The sequence below is a fragment of the Grampus griseus genome (assembly GCF_964374135.1).
Source record: "Grampus griseus genome assembly, chromosome: 16".
NCBI classification, from domain to species: Eukaryota; Metazoa; Chordata; class Mammalia; order Artiodactyla; family Delphinidae; genus Grampus; species Grampus griseus.
The window spans coordinates 6,302,440-6,319,127 of record NC_139010.1 but is presented as its reverse complement, the minus strand read 5'-3'; the positions used below and the strand labels follow the sequence as shown (position 1 = coordinate 6,319,127).

Here is a 16,688-nt window from a genome sequence, read left to right as displayed (position 1 = left end):
GTGAAGGGGCCGCCCTTGGGGGCGCCTCGGGGTTTGACGGGGGGCCGGGGCGCGGGGCGAGGGTCCGGCCGGCAGATGCGCCCGCGCTCCCGAGCCGGGGTGGGAGAGGAGCCGCCGCCGCTCGTTCTCAAACTTATCGATCGGCTGAAAGGTTATTCCCGTCTCGTAGACGCGAGCACTAAGGAGGACTCTCCGGGCGCGCAGCGACTCCTCCGTGACTAACCCGAGAGAAGAAGGTTGCCCGGCGCGGTTCCCCAGCGCGCCGGGCGGGGTCACTTGCTGAACTTGCTGCGGGGTTTATTCCCCGGTAAGGCGTGTGCCCGGGGCGCGAGCCCTCGCGGCGCCCGCCCCTCTTTGTAAGGTCCCAGCGGCCGGCGAGCGCCCTTCCTCGGGGCCCGACGGCTCCCCGGCTTCTCCGGCTCCGCGTCTCGCTCCATCCTCGGCTCGCGGTCCTGCTCGGGCCCCCGTTTCGTGGAAGCTCGTTTGGCCAGGTCCCGGGAGTATCCCCACGAGCACCTACGGATTAATTTTCAACCGCGCCACAAACCCAAAGAATCAGTCTCGGTTCATCGTCTGCCAGCGAGAGCCGATCCTTCTCGGGAAGAGAAAACAAGTTGGCATGACCCCTCTGGGAGATATTTGTCATCATTAACCTGCTTCGGTTAAATTAATTCAGCCCAGGATGACTCCAGCGTGAGTATTGGAAACATCAAGTGCATTGGTCACAGAATGGTGGTCACCAAAACCTGATTTTGGTAAAAATTGCAATTGCACAGTCTTGGGATTTTGTTTAGATTTAGACACGGTTTTTAATAAGGATGGACTTTTTTTTTTTGTAAACAAAGAATCTTGGGGATTCTCATAGGTTTGCTCAGTAAGTTCAAAATAGTCACTTAGATGTTTCTTTTCTTTGCCTCTTTTGTCTGCAGTTTTCATTTCTAAATGTTAACACTAGATGGCTTTCTTATGACAGGCATTTAGTAAACTGCGCTTTTGAGTTGCCTGTCTGCAATCCAGGTTGTAATTTTTTCCAGTTTTCCAGTTAGTAATGGGAGAAAAAAAATATCTCCAAAACTGTTGCTTTCCTTGAAATACATTACTTCCCTATAAAACCAATATTTTTGCAGACATCAAAAGGTGGCCTATTATTTCTGGCATTCCTAAAGATGGATTTGAAGGGACAACTTGGTTACTGTTTTTAGTCAGAAATTTAAGGATGTCTGTTTTGACTTGAGTAATTCAAAGTGCTGCAGTGAGATTTGTAATTATATTTATATAACATTTCTGCTAAGGATGTTTTCTGCTTAATTTAGTAGTTCATTGCTTGATTCAGAGAAGTATAAAAGAATATTATTCATGAGAAAGTGCAGTCTTTCTTGAGTTTTCGGTACACACAACATTGATTCTTCCTGAAGCCTCTGTTGAGATGCGTTGAAGTATACATGCATGAGTCATACCAAGGATTGTGTTGGGGCCGTCTTTATTCTCCCCAATTGATATCGCGTGTTTCATTGCTAAAGTACAATGGCCTGTAGTTGGCCATTTTGGTAGCATCAGGTTCTCAATTATGTGTTTTCAGTACTTTTTCTCTAAAACAAGATCATGGCAGCCTGTCGAAGTCTTGCCAACGTAGGCAAACTTATTTATAAGCTGGTGAAATATCTCGACATTCATTATAGCTGTTATTTATTGTGTCATGCCCAGCCTAAAATACGATATGTTAAGTTTGTTGGTTCTAAATCAGAGCATATTCGCAAATAGCTGAAGGGGGAAAAAAAAACACAACCTCTCTCGCAAACATCTGGGAAGTTGGGAATGAAATGAAATCAGAAACAGCTTTTATCAGTACCCATATGCTACCTATAGATGGGGTGAAATGAACTTGGGTAAGAAGCAGTGTAAGCATTTGGTCTGGAAAATAAAACAAGAGATAAATGGAAGTGGAGCTTCTGGCTTTAGAGTATGGGCTGCAGATTTTCCCTAGTTGATTTAAGTGTATATTTTCCATCACATACTTTTGATGTTTTTAAATCTTAGTCTTTCTCAAAGAGCTTTAATTTTCTGGAATGTAAGAGGGAAATTATCAGTATCAGGATTTGACTATTATGATACTTATTGTAGTTAAAGCTGTGTAACAGGGTTTGTACGTTTTGTTTTATTTTGTTTCTCTTGAGACTGGAATGGTATTTAGAAGGGTTCCCTGATACCTGAGCTTGGTAAACACCTGCGCACCTTGGGGGATCTCTTTACCTGAGGCAAAAGGGTTATTGGGTTATTCATTTTGAAAATCTGTCTCTTCTTCAAAGTGAGGAAATAATAGTGAGCTACCTTGAAAGGGCAATTGTCTGGTAATTGAAACTGGTTTGAAAGTGCTGTGTTTGGTCATCAAAACTAGTTTAAAAGGGGTTGAATTTACCGCATACTTTGCAAAGAACTGTGTTTATGTTGATACAGCCCCCAAACCCCAGTCATGGTTGGTAGATGCAAAGGTGTTTTGTTTGTTTGTTTGTTTGTTTGTTTTTGGGAGATTGAGGAAGGCAGTGAGCCTTTGAACTTGTGATCTACTTAAGGTGACGGTTTAGGATTACAAATCCCTTCAAAGACATGCCGAATTTGAGGAAAATTCAGACTGTTATTGTTAGCTGAAAAGCAAAGGGTTTTTGTTTTTTAATCTGTTTTGGACTTGCATGAAATATGACGTACAGGCCCAAAGAATGTAGGGAACCGCGTTGCAGAGTTTCTCCTTCTATTAATGTACTTGGTTCCCTTGCAGGGTGATGGGATGGAAAGAGCATCAGGCAGGAGAGACAGGACCCTCTAGCTTCCTGCCTCTAGTGCCTGTGGCACCAATGAGTTTGGATAAAGTTTTCTCATGATCCCTTTCAGCACCAAGATTTTAGGTTTCTTTAATGTTTCAAATAAATGTATGGATTAGTGAAAATGACTGATTGGGATAGTTTATATTTTTTCACGATCGTGTCTTTTCTTTCTTTGGTTTATGATAAGTTTGTATGTGAACATTCACGAGAGTTATAGCTTACTTAGTTTACCTGGAAATCAATGACTCCGAAACTGCTTTTCTGTTGCAATCATATCTAGCTGTGACCCCTTTTAAAAGAAGGGTAACAGTGTGATAGGAATTTAAATGCTTCAGAACTTCAGAGGTAAATTATTTTGATCCTTTCTGAACTTGATTCATAAACTTTGGTTCCAAAGAGTGGTCCAGAGGAGCCGGATGTTACCCACAGTAGAGGTTCTGTTTCTTGGGAGATTTCACATTTAGCATAACCTAATTCCTTGAGATATGTGTATATGTACACACACACACACACACATATATATATAGATCTATAGCTATAGCTATAGATAGATTTTTTTTTTCTCCCTGTACAACATTGTATAGCCAACTTGGGTGATAGCAAAGAAGAAGAGATGCAGTAATTTGAGTCTAGTTGTCATAGCCTCTCTGTACCACAAAGTCCATAAGGTCCCTTTATGTCGTTCCTTTACTTTTTGTTTTTATCTATCTGTAAATTAAAAATCGGAAACAAAAATCAAATTTTAGGGATTGTCAGATGTCACTATGTTGTGGTATAGATGTATTGAAGGTTTACAACAGCGGTTACTGTCTACTATCAATGCATTTCACACTGATACACCAAAAAGAAAAGAAAAAAAAAAAAAAAAGGGAAGAGTATGCCTGCTGACTTAAGGAAAGTTCTTCCCATCCAGAGAGGGCATTGGTTAAAATTACCCCCATGTGCATATATACTCACCCATACACAGACACTATTCCTTTTGCACAGACCAGTGAAAACTTTGCTAAGAACCAGGGTTTGGAAATCAATGACCAGCTCAACCAACCCTTCTTTGATGCTTGGATCCCTTTATATACTCTGCACGTGATCTAGTAAGGGGTGGAGAGTTCCACCTTTCTCATGTTTTGTCCACTAGGAGGTGTTTTTTTACCTGTAGAGTCGAAATCTAATTCTACCTATTTATTTGAATTCCCCCCCGCTTGGTGGCCTGCAGAACTAATCCTTCTGTAGAGATGTTCCAGTTGCTCCCTGGACAATACCTGTCCAAGTGGGGCTCAGAGCCAAAGTCTTCCCACTCACCTTGACCTGCGCAGAGTAGAATAGGGGTGCCCTTCCTTCAGCTTGCGTGTCCTGCCTGCACTGATACAGTCCAAGTTCACATTCACTTTCCTACCCAGACTTAGTGAGTTTCCTGTTCACTCAAGCCTCTGGGTCCTAATCACATGCTGTCTTGAAGCCACGTCTTCCCGTCCTGTCCTAATGTCACTGCAAGACCTAACATTTATCGGACTTTGTCTAACTTTATTTTAGCTTGTCCTTCCCATGACGCTTTTGGGAGTTTGATACTATTACTTAGCACCTTTGCCTGCCCTCTCGAACAAATGCTGTCTGCACATTAGATCAAATTGTTTTTTGTATTTTACCTAAGTTGCTGATAGAATTGTTAAACTGGCTGAACTACGAATGGTGCCTCCGGAAGTTTCCTTCTAGGTTTGGTTATAGGTAAGTACTAATGCTCTTAATTTCTTATAACTAGCCCATTGCTGAATGCCTCTTCCACACAGATATCCCGAAAGAGCACGTCAGGCCATCTTTGCTGGTCCTACCGACCACGGTACTCTAAGACCTGAGTTCATTTTCAAGTGTGTCCCTAGTAACTTGAACTGTGCTCTACGTGGTGGGAGATTAAGAAATAGATGTTCAGTGACTGACTGAGTGACTGAGAAGCGGGGGCCACACTGTGAACTGTGACCCCTGGAGGCTTCGGGCACTAAAAAGATGGTGGGAAGAAGCAGAATGTCGTGCACTTCCCTAAACTCACCTTGCAGTTTGGTATTGTCTTCTTTTGAATTGCTTTCAGATAGTTGGGGACGAGAACCACCTTTTCCCAATTTCCCAGTGTTTTCATTAGTTGGTACTCTTTTTTTTCCTATTTCACAAATAAGCATTCAGCCGTAAGGGGTGTCTTGAGTGCCACCGATTGGATTACTCCCTATTTTTCACTGTTGTGTAGTTGCTACATCCGCCAGAAGAAGCTCCCAGTTAGTTGAGCTGTTGAGGAAATCAGAGGAGTCCAGAGCAGGCTGTTTAGTGGTGTATTCAATTACTCTGAGGTAAAACAAAACAAAACAAAACAAAACAAAAAAATCTAGGTAAAGAGCTAGTGTTAAAAATGGTTACTGGAGGCTTCCCTGGTGGCGCAGTGGTTGGGAGTCCGCCTGCCGATGCAGGGGATGCGGGTTCATGCCCCGGTCTGGGAAGATCCCACGTGCTGCAGAGTGGCTGGGCCCGTGAGCCATGGCCACTGAGCCTGCGCATCCGGAGCCTGTGCTCCGCAACGGGAGAGGCCACAGCAGTGAGAGGCCCGCGAACCGCCAAAAAAAAAAAAAAAAAAAAAAAAAAGGTTACTGTGGAAAGTAAGAAGTCTTGGGTGAACACAAAATTATGTATGCTGAGACAAACTATTGTGTAGGCGTTAAAAAAAAAATCTCAGACTGTATGTTTAGGGCACAGTAGCGGGTGCAGTCTGCATAATGATTGCTTTCACTGTCTTCAGGGGGGTTTTGATAATCGTTCGGTTCCCTGTGGAACAGTGGATATTCACATGGTTCAGGAATAGGGTGGGGATACAGTCCTCTTCATAGTGAAGCTTCTAATAAGAAATTTTAGGAATCACACTTTGGATTCTTCATACAGGACACATGCTGTTGTTTGGAGTGTTTAATGCCCTAATCCAAACAACAATTATTTCTCTGTAGTAGGGTCTCTAAACTTTTTCCAGTGTGCATCGCATCTGTACAGAATTTCCTGTGTTTAGTGTCCATATGTGCACATACACATGTCTGTCTATATGTGTTTGTGCATGTGTGTATATGTACAGTATAGTGTGTGTGTATATATATATATATACACGTATACGTGTAAAACTTTACCATGCTAAGATATGGACACTATAAAACATAATGATATAAATTTTAAGAAGGCTGATAATAAACAAAAATGAATGTTGGAGTATTTTCTTTTGCATCTTAAAGGCTTGCTTGTTACCCTTTGAAATGTGTGGGCCGGGTCCCGAGACCACTGCTCTCCCACCCTCTCTGGTTAGAGTTCACAGCTGTTTGGGAACAATTTCTAGGGGGCCTGCAGGGTCTTGTGAGGGAAACTTAAGACAGATTCTACCCTTCGTGGACCCTCTACTTACTGTATTTATTCTTTTTCCTGAGGACAGTTTTTACTTTGGCCAGTTTTCTTCCAGAGTTGGTTGTGGGTTGCTTAGCTTGAGGTTTGAATTTTTTGGGGGTGCGGGGAGAATGATAGTGTGATGGAGGATACCATCCTCCTTGCAATGTTTCTGGTTGACCTCAACTGTTTGGGAAGCATTGTACTATCGACACACAGCTGACACCAGACCCAGAATCAGGATAGAAGGACGTAACTCATCATTTGCTCATCCAGAAACTTCTAAAGAGTAAGAACAACTTTGAAAGTGCAGATTAATGTTGGCTAGAACGGTAGCACACGGTCACCCCTCGTGCAAGGGAGACCAGTGTCCCAGCCTCTGGAGGGCAGGTGGGCTGGAAGGGATGATGGGAGGGCAGGGCATCCGCACGCCACCCAGCCTCCGCGTGTGCTGGGCGATTTTAATCTATAGCATTTATCATTGCCTGACATGATATTGTATATTGATTTTTCTGTTTGTCTTCTGCGTCGCCTCAATAGAATATACGTGCCATATGGGCAGGGACATTTCTGGTCATTACTGCTGTAATCCCTGTACTGCCCTGGTTTCTGCCACATAATAGGCACTTAGCAAATGTTTGATAAAGGCAGGATTGAAAGCCCAGGGTTTAAGCATGAAAGAGCTGTGTGTCTTGGCTTTTGTTGAACTAAGTAAGTGTTGCCTTAAGGTTCTCATTATTTCTATTGTAAATGATCTACCGAAACAACCTTTTATGCCTCACTTTATATCTTTTCTGGGTCACTTGAAATGACCTGTAATTGAACTCTGATATCAAACTGGTAGAAATGGAGAAGTAGTTTCTGAAGAGGGTAACAGCAGAGTTCCATCTGTTATATCAGGACCTTTATTGCCCGGTTCTGAGGGCTGTGGTTTGGGGAGGGTGGGCACCCTGGGGTGAGAGGGTGTGCTTTACACCTTTCCCAGGTTTCAGAGTCTGATCCCAACTGATAAGCACACTGCCTGGCCTTATTGGAATCAGATGAAGCTGCAGTTCACTTACAAGCCTGGTTTGGACTCCTTAATAAAGATAACTGGAAAGAGAGGATTTCTGAATTGTGCAACGTTCTCTTTTCTCTCTCAATCCGTGATAATTTCTACAGGAAATAATGATTTTTTAAAACCGATCAGTAGTATATTGTATACCTTCTGTTAATTTAGTCCTTTTAATTTGAGGATTGCAGAGTATGTTGGAACATTACTTACGCCTTACGTATAGTAGGTGCTCTGTAAGCATAGCTTTAATTTTACAGGTAGAAGTCTTTTATCCTAATATCCTGACCTACTACTAATTCCTATATTGCATGAATTCAGGGGGATCTCATTCTGACTCCTGCTTGTTTAAATGTGTGTATTAAGGTATGCTATGATGAGAGCTGCGGTTGAGGCTGAGAGATTAGCCTAAATAATACTAAAATCACTGAATTTACCAGCCATTTTGTTTATTTGAGGGTCATCGTAAGTCATTTGCTTGGAATAATGGATCTGTTTTCCTATTTAAAAAGTCTTAAATGATGAGACGAATGAGAGAGAGAGGCTAATGTTTTTGACTTAGGAACAGGATAAAGAACTGGGGCGAGAGATTCCTGAAGGTAGACTTCAAAACAGCAGTTGTGCTTGAACTTTCATTTATGGTCTCTTGCAGACTGAACGAGAACCTTGCAAGGCTGATGGGATTATCCCCCTGTACTGATGTGAAAACTAAGATTTAAGGCGAGAACACACATGGCTTTATGAATCTTAGTTCTTAGAGTTTAAACCCATCTCTCTGCCCACTGTGGCAGCCTAGATGCTTTGTGAGGTCCTGTTGATCTCAATAAATCATAGAAGAAATGGGGGGGGTGTGGTAAAGAAAGTGCATGCAGAGGAAAATGCCAGAATTATCCCACTACTGTCCCTGCAAGCGGGAAGTGGTGGCCGGGGGGCAGGCTACTGAGCCATTGTTCTAGCCTCCAAATGCCCTGTTCTGTCAGCCAGTGGATCCTCTGTTATTCGGGAGAAATTTTGTAGTTTGCGGTGAGGTAGCAGTTCTGATGATTGAGCCGGGTTCTCTCGTCTTTGCTGGGAAGTGAGAGGGCGCTGCTGTGATCCTGCAGAGAACATTTCTTTTGCTCCCGAGTCTTCGCCAGGATGAAAAGAAAGAGCAGAGGAAACCAATTTTCGTTTTGCCTTTATACTTCGCTAGCTTTGCATCATCTTTGTTTAAGTCAGTTGAATGTGAAGCCCTAAATAAATTTCAGGCATTTAAATATTTAAAAGGATTCCTCCACCATACTTTACTCACCCAAAGAATAAGGGCTTGCAGCAAAACAATGGCTCTGCTCACCTTGTCACTGAATTATCAGACATTAATAGTGAATCGAGAATGGGAACAGCCACGGAAATGCTTGGCTGGCTCTGTTCCAAAATATTGTTTCCCTGGTAGAGAAAGCAGGACAATTTGTTGAAAACTGGCAGTCAGCCCGTCAGAAGAGCTCTGACGCCATCCGTGCAGTAACTACTCTGCTCCGACTGCTAATTTTAGGCCGGTTAAATCTGGGTGATGTCTGATGGCTGCTGTTGCTGTGCGTCTGGCTATGTGGGGCTTTCTAAATCCATCCTCCCAGCCTGGCATCACATCTCACAGTTCTTTCCCAGACGAGCTGAAGCGCACAGGGGACGCGGAGTCAGCCTAGGATACGTGGAAGGAGTGAGGAACAGGCCCCCCGGGAGGGTTTTAGGAGGCTCTGCCTTTCATCTTCCTATTTTCTTTGCCACTAGGTCCACAAACACTTATCCCGCTGTACCTCCTGCCGTGGGAGGGCCTGGAGGAGGACGCAGACAGGCTCAGCCTCCAGGGAGCAGCCTCGTGACAGCATTCACTCCTTTTCCATCCATCCCTGCAAGCTTTCACCTGTTCAGAACAGACCTTCCTGGGCTTCCCTGGTGGTGCAGTGGTTGAGAATCTGCCTGCCAACGCAGGGGACACGGGTTCGAGCCCTGGTCCGGGAAGATCCCTCATGCCGCGGAGCAACTAAGCCCGCGCGCCACAACTACTGAGCTTGAGCTCTAGAGCCCGCGAGCCACAACTACTGAGCCCGCGTGCCACAACTACTGAAGCCTGTGTGCCTAGAGCCCGTGCTCCGCAACAAGAGAAGCCACCGCGCTGCAACGAAGAGTAGCCCCGCTCGCCGCAACTAGAGAAAGCCCGTGCGCAGCAACGAAGACCCAACACAGCCAAAAATAAATAAAATAAATTTAAAAACTGACCTTCCTGGGGAATTCTCTGGCGGTCCAGGGAATTCACTGCCGAGGGCCCCGACTTCCGTCCCTGATCGGGGAAGTAAGAGCCCACAAACTACATGGCGTGGCCAAACACAAAGAAACAGACAACCCAAAACTGAACTTTCTGGGAAGGTAAAAGTAAGGAGAAAGATGAGAATTTTTAAAAAAGCATTTGGAACATCCCACGGAAGAGCAAAGTAGCATTTCTTTGCTGTTGCAGAAGACGGAGGTGGGGTGAGGGCTTGCGGGGGTGCTGCGGCGTCCGTGTCTAACTTCCTTTGCTTCCAGGGCAGTGAGTAGGAGCCAGTTTTCAAGTGGAGACTCGGGGCCACACAGTCTTGAGGTCTCTTTAAACTTTGGTGTGCTAAGATTTCCAGGTTGGCAGAGGGTGCCCTTAGTTAGGGTGTGAGGCCCTGGGGGCAGAGACCTGGTCACTGTGTCCCAGTGCTCTGGCCCAGGGAAGTGTCTGGCACAGTCAGCAAATGAACCAACTCAGTGTTTCAGGCCTCAGGGGAGCCTTAGGGTGATGCTGGAATCAGTCGTCCTCATGGTGCTGATTCCTAAGTACGAGAATGTAAGAGAACGGTTTACCTCCTAGGTCTGCTGATTTTGGTAGAGTGGCTTGCCCTGGTAGTTGATGAACTGTAAGTGTCCTGGCCTAGCTGATGGCCACACGTGATGTATGTTAGAAGATTCCTGTGTAAGATGGGCACTACAGCTTCTTTCAGAGGAAAGACCCTGTGGGTGGTAGAGGGCCTGGTGGCTGGGCATGGTCAGGAGAACATTCAAGGAAAAGGGAGGACCCGAGTTAGGCTTTGGAAAATGCTCAGGGTTTTAATTTTTGTTGAAGGGCTCTTGTATGCAAGGCCACTCCTGGCTCTGCAGGGGACCAGCAAATACAAATCAAACTGTCTCTTAGCCCTTCGCCTGATCGCAGTACTGTCTCCATGAACTTACTCAGAGGCCTAAAACCAAACTCAGATCCTAGCCTGGTTTGGGTTTTTCAGCCTCTGAACTGAACTTTATTAACAAAAGCAACTTCAAGAGAAGTGATGGACATTATTTTTGGAATGATGATTAACTTGTTTATCACGTAAGGTAGTTCAATTTTTTCCCCATTGTAATTTGCTAAAGGTTATAGAATGTGTCTGTAAACCTAAAGGGGGAAATATTTTGGACTCATCAGAGATAGAAAGTGAACACTTTTTTGATCTGAGATGTAATTGACATATAACATTATGTTGGTTTTGGGCATACAACATAATGATTCCATACTTATATATATTGTCAAATGATCATCACGATAAGTCTAGCTAATGAAGTCTAGTTAACACCGCCACACATAGTTACAAAGTTTTGTCTTTCTCTTGTGATGAGAACTTTTTAAGATCTACTGTCTTAGCAGCTTTTTTTTTTTTAATTAATTAATTAATTATTTATTTTTGGCTGCATTGGGTCTTCGTCGCTGTGCGCGGCTTTCTCTAGTTGTGGTGAGCGGGGGCTACTCGTTGCTGCGGTGCGTGGGCTTCTCATTGTGGTGGCTTCTCTTGTTGCGGAGCACAGGCTCTAGGAGCGCGGGCTTCAGTAGTTGTGGCATGCAAGCTCAGTAGTTGTGGCTCGAGGGCTTCAGAGTGCAGGCTCAGTAGTTGTGGTGCATGGGCCCAGTTGCTCTGCGGCATGGGGGATCTTCCCGGACCAGGGCTCGAACCTGTGTCCCTTGCACCGACAGGCGGATTCTCAACCACTGCACCACCAGGGAAGCCCGGCAACTTTCAAATATACCTTACGCTATTATTAATTATAGGCATCATGCTGTACATTACACCCCCAGGACTTGTTCATCTAATTAACTGGAAGTCTCTACCTTTTGACCACAATGTTTTGGTATAAAATCACTGAATCTGCTTCAGTTATTTGTCCAGAGAATACCACACAGAGTATTATATTTGGGATTCAAGGTCACATTGTTTTGTTTTAAGACTTTCTATTTAGGAATTTATAACTTTTGGTAATTGATGTACCGAAGTGATTTACTTTAAAATTATTTTGAATAATCAAAGTTTTAAACTGAGGCAGCCTTAGGAAGCATGGCTTTGGACAGTGAGAGCTTAGGTAGGCCGAGCACCTTGTCCACCACCCTGGCCTCCCTGGAACATGTGTTCATTTGCTGTCCACATGCTCTTTTTATGTCGCAGGAAGTAGTAGTAAATGCTGGGTAAGATTCGCATTCTCCTTTAGATTCTAAAACAAGACATCTCAGCATATTAGCATATACTTGCCCTCAGCTTTTTATCATGCAAAATTTCACACATACAGGTAAGTTGAAAGAATTACTTAGTGTAGTGGACACCCATATACCCACTGCCTAGATTCCACAGTGTTAGCTTTTTTTTTTTTTTTTTTTTTTGTGGTACTTGGGCCTCTCACTGTTGTGGCCTCTCCCGTTGCGGAGCACAGGCTCCGGACGCGCAGGCTCAGCGGCCATGGCTCACGGGCCCAGCCGCTCCGCGGCATGTGGGATCCTCCCGGACCAGGGCATGAACCTGTGTCCCCTGCATCGGCAGGCGGACTCTCAACCACTGCGCCACCAGGGAAGCCCCACAGTGTTAGCATTTTACTGTGTTTGCCTTATACGGATCTATCCACCTCGATCTACCCATCAGTCCCTCTTTTTTTTTTTTTTTTGGAAGCATTTCAAAATAAGTACAGACATCCGTACACTTCACCGCTAAGCACTTCAGCATATATGCCATAAATGAGTTTAAAACTCACATTCTGTTTTGAGGCAAAGTTTGTAGAGTGAAATGTATACGTTTTAAGTGTATCATTCCATGAGCTTAGACAAATGTATACACCTATGTAACCCATACTTCTATTAAGTTATACCTGCCACCCCAGAAAGTTCTCTCAGGCCCCTTCCCAGTCTGCCACGCCAGTCTCCGTCCTAGGCAACCACTGTTCCTACCCCCTCCAACCCCAATGGTAAGTTCTGCCAGTTCTTGAACTTCATATAAGTGGAATCCTGCAGTGTGTACTCTTTGTGTAAGGCTTCTTTCACTCACCATAGCGATTTCTGCTTTGCCATATATTTTTAAATATATTACGCCAGCCTGGCTTACCTCCACCTTGGTCACAAGCTCTTTTCAAAGATCATATTATCAAGTGATATTAGAAACAATTTTGTTTTACGTATTTGTGTATGTTTCTTAAGTCTCATCTTCCCCTTTCCCAACAGAGGTGTGATTTTCATATCTGATTGGGCCATTTTCTGCCTGGGTTTCTCCTATGTATTCTGAAAACCAGGTGCTTCTTTTTGTTGGTGGGGGCGGGGGGGCCTCGCCGTGTGGCATGTGGGATCTTAGTTCCCCAATCAGGGATCGAACCTGTGACCGCTGCATTGGGAGTGCAGAGTCTTAACCACTGGACCACCAGGGAAGTCCCACTAGGTGCTTCTTTTGTAAGTTTGCTAACACGTGCTGCAGGGCCAGCTCAGGGCATTTAGCTGAGTTCTCTTGCTCCTGAAGCGATGGATCCTGGCACATTATTCACTTACTGTGTCTGCTACTTGGAAAACTTCAGGAAAAGGAAAATATATCTATTTTTGCAAAGCTTATTCTTAGCTTTGTGATTAACTTCTTAAACAAGTTTTGTTTGTTTGTTTGTTTTCAATAAGGCATCTTTGAGGAATACAGTTAATCTTCTGTATCCGCAGGGATTGTTTCCAGGACCTCCCTCAAGATACCAAAAGCCAGGGACACTCATATAAAATGGTGTAGTGTTTGCATATAGTCTACACACATCCTCCCATATACTTTAAGTCATGTCTAGATTACTTATACTTCCTAATACAATGTAAATAGTTGCTGGTCCATGGCAAACTCAAGTGTTGCTTTTTGAAACTTTTGGAGTTTAAAAAAAAAATATTTTCAATCTACGGTTGGTTGAATCTGCAGATGTGGAACCTGGGGATGTACAGGGCTGACTGTAATTTCTAGTTCAAATGCAACAATTTGGAAGACTAAAATTTCCTGACTTTTGTTTTATGACACTATATGGAGACTAAGAAAATAAACCTGAACTGTTAGGAGATTTTTAAGTCACCTGTGTTGAGATATTGGCTAGTAAAATAAAGTCCTCGTTGACTTAAAAAATAAAATTCTAAGAACCTCCCTGGCAGTCCAGTGGTTACGACTCTGTGCTCCCAATGCAGGGGGCCCAGGTTCGATCCATGGTCAGGGAACTAGATCCTGCATGCCGCAACTAAGAGTCCACATGCTGCAACTGAGAGTCCACATGCCGCCACTAAGAAGTCTGCATACTGCAACTAAAAAGAAAAAAAAAAAAGATCCCTCATGCCGTAACTAAGACCCGGTGCAGCCTAAATAAATAAATAAATACATATTTAAAAATAAAAATTAAAAAAATCTAATTCTAGACTTAATTAACTGCCCCCTTTGCTATACCCACTATTACTGGAGTTCTGAGTTGCTAAACCTCTCCATCCATGATCAAAACCAGGAAAAATGTTCTCATCAGTACTAGTTTAATGTTTATATATAAGGTGCACACACACACACACACGGTGTGCGAAGACTTTGCCTTAGGGCTGTATTGGCTAGGGTAATTCTCCCTGCTCTAAAAGAGACTCCAGACTACAGTGTCCAGACAAGAGACAGGCTGACTCGTTTCTTGTGTGACAGCCTGAGATCTGGGCAGGTGGGCTGCTGTCCTCCACCTGACACTCAGGGACCCAGGTTCCTTCCATCTTGTTTCTCCACCACTGGGCCTGGGCCTCACTGCTTGGAGGGAGCCCACTGGGCATGTCTGCGCTCTGGCTGGCTGGAAAGGGAGGGGGCACCCAGGTGGTGGTCACCCGAAGACCCCAGAAAGGGTCTGCATCACTTGTGCTCTCATCCTCTGGAGAACGCAATGACCTGACCACAGCTGACTTCAAGGCGGTGCTGAGCAGTGTCATGGAGCCGCCCCTCCACATGCTTCTGTGCTTATGCTATGGAATTGGCCTTGCCTGTGGCCATGTGGGTGCTCCGATGGAGTAGCTCGCTTGTCAAATGCTTCCTGCCTGGTCTGTCCTGCCAGGTGCCATCTCAGGGAGGGACTCAGGTTACAAGGGTCGGTAGGCAGAAAGGGGTATTGCTCTTACAGCACTTTCATTCTGGAAATAGAGTCGATCTCCTAATAATATTGCTCTCAGTGGATTTTTTTTTTTTTTTAAGTGGAGGCAGTGCTGTCTTCTTAAAGTGCAGCTTAGTTCTGGGTGGTGGAAGGGAGAGTAAAGTCTAATAATAACGAGGTTGCAGGCAGACTCTGTAACTTTGAAAAAAATGTTCCTGGGGACGTGGATTAGGGAATGTAATAAAAGGACCTCGTCCCCTGTTTAAAATTCAGACTCATAATAGAAGGCTTAAGAGACACTTGATGAATGGAATCCCAGTAATCATTTATTCGGGAGCCAGAGGGTTTCTGGGGAGCAGAAACCTCCCCAGAGATGGCAGGGGCTCTGGCTTGCGTGTCATTCAGAAGGAAGTGCCCTTGGGTCCTGGGGTCTCTCCCACTCAGAGACGAGCTGTCACAGGGTCACGGGCGAAGCCTAAGGAAGCGGTTGTGCATGTGATTCCCCCTCCTCTAATGAGCTAACATTACACTGCTTTTCCCCCACAAGCAACTCTGAATAGACTGTTTGCCAGCCGCTTGAAAGGCTCGTGAAGTGATAGTCTGATCGATGGGATTGGCTGCCTGGGGGACCCAGGGGAGCAGATGTGAGTCTGTCCAGGCTTGAGGGGCCAAGGTCAGTGCCCCCTGGATGCCGAGGGTGGTGCGGCGCGGGGGAGTGGCCACCGTGCGCGGGCTCTGAGTTCTGTGTTCTCCAGTCACCCCGGGGGCTTCCAAGGATGTGCAGAGTGATCCCCAAACGTAGATGTTCCTTCCAGGTGGTCAAACTGAGTGAGAGCGTTGCCTGTGTCATTCCCCACTAACCAGTGAAAAGGGGGGAAGAGAAACTCCTGGTTGAAATAAATGACGCTTGACGTTTTTTTAAGGACGGAGAGGCCCGAGTGGTTTTTATTTCAGCAGGAGCGTCACGGCCTCTTGATAATCTGGAAGTTGCCTTGGTTTCCTCTTGCTGGCTGCTGGCTGCTCAGGAGACTATGCAGATGGGTTGTGCGGAGTTTGCTGATTTTTGTTTGTTTGTTTGTTTTTTGCGGTACGCGGGCCTCTCACTGTTGTGGCCTCTCCCGTTGCGGAGCACAGGCTCCGCGGCCATGGCTCACGGGCCCAGCCGCTCCGCGGCATGTGGGACCTTCCCGGACCGGGGCACGAACCCGCGTCCCCTGCATCGGCAGGCGGACTCTCAACCACTGCGCCACCAGGGGAGCCCCAAGGTTGCTAATTTTTGCCAATATCTTAAGCGTGGAAGGATTCAGGGAACCTCCCGAGCGATGAGAGCACAGACGCCAAGGATAACTTGGAGCGAAGAGGAGCGCGCCTTGAGCCTTTCAGTTGGTTTGGGGGCAGTAGCCGCGGCTGAGCAGCTGCCAGTGGTGTTTGCAGTTCACACTGTGGGAAGTTTGGGAGTGTTTTACATCGTTTTGTTTGTAGTGAACAAAAGAGCCGTGTGGAACCTAATCAGCTGATCACGTGTATATCAATTCCGAGGACTGTGTCTCTCTCTCAACTGAAATGTTAAACTTATCTGCAAGGGAGGAAAACTGGCCTGGTGATTGGTGTCTGACTACACCCTGCATTACACGCCTCGAAGGTGTGTGCGCTTGGACTTTACATTAATGGGTCAACATTCGCATTGGACTTTGCCCTTATAACTGACTCACTGTTCCAGCCACCCAAACCCTTTATCTTTTTCTACCTGGGCTGTTGCACGAAGTATTTGTCAGCCTCTTCAGGGAGCGTGGGCCTGCATTTCATACATTAAGTTGCTTTGATTTGTTGGTGGAATGGTTTGAGAAGGGACTGCTTCTGGAGGGGGGACGGTTTCTCAGGGGTCATGTCTTCGTGGGGAGAGGGGGGAGGAGATGCCAGAGAAATTGCAAATATCCTAATAATCCTCACAGAAGTGGTTTTCACCCAGCACCTCCCACTCAGTGTCTCTGTTATCATTGGACTCAGAATAAAGA

The 16,688-nt window shown here is 45.3% G+C and overlaps 1 protein-coding gene across 2 annotated transcripts in view; it reads left to right on the top strand.

Moving 5' to 3' along the window:
• Positions 1–447: 447 nt before the first annotated feature.
• The window catches only part of SIPA1L2 (signal induced proliferation associated 1 like 2), a 219,335-nt gene continuing 203,094 nt past the window's right edge, over positions 448–16,688 (top strand). For both annotated transcript variants that reach the window (XM_082672925.1, XM_082672924.1), the window contains exon 1: positions 448–693. The gene's annotated coding sequence lies outside the window, so the exon portion shown is untranslated. The remainder of the gene's footprint in view (positions 694–16,688) is intronic.